At 65.4% G+C, this 407-nt stretch overlaps 1 non-coding gene across 1 annotated transcript; it reads right to left on the bottom strand.

Moving 5' to 3' along the window:
• Window positions 1-117: 117 nt before the first annotated feature.
• Window positions 118-211, bottom strand: TRNAI-UAU. The gene is made up of 2 exons: window positions 174-211; window positions 118-153 (listed from the first exon to the last, which is right to left on the bottom strand). It is a non-coding gene; the product is annotated as a tRNA-Ile (tRNA).
• Window positions 212-407: the final 196 nt, after the last annotated feature.

Below are 407 nucleotides of genomic sequence, written 5' to 3'. Positions count from 1 at the left end.
CCAGGGGGCCCACGCTGCCGCCACGGCTGCATAATTTTTCGCGGTACTTTTGTCCTCCTCCCTCCGGAGCGCCGTCAAGTCCCAAAAAAAGCGCGTTTTCTCTCCCAAAAAGCTGTGTGCTCCAGGTGAGGCTCGAACTCACAACCTCGGCATTGCTCGGCTTTGTACTGCTGTATAAGTACCGCGCGCTAACCGATTGCGCCACTGGAGCCCTGACACCAACTCCTCCCGAACGGTTTATCAAGGGCTCGCGCGGCCCCGGCGGGGGAAGGGCAGCGAAACCCCGTTCGCACCCCGCGCTGAGCGGCAGCCCAGGGCCGACCCGGTTCCCTGCCCGGGCCACGCTACCCCGGTAGCGGTGCGGGAAGGGCAGGAGGGAGCTGGTGGGCGCTGCACCACTCGGGGAG

The sequence above is a fragment of the Corvus brachyrhynchos genome, unplaced genomic scaffold, assembly GCF_000691975.1.
Source record: "Corvus brachyrhynchos isolate BGI_N302 unplaced genomic scaffold, ASM69197v1 scaffold258, whole genome shotgun sequence".
Classification (NCBI taxonomy): domain Eukaryota; kingdom Metazoa; phylum Chordata; class Aves; order Passeriformes; family Corvidae; genus Corvus; species Corvus brachyrhynchos.
This window is presented reverse-complemented; position numbering and strand designations above follow the sequence as displayed.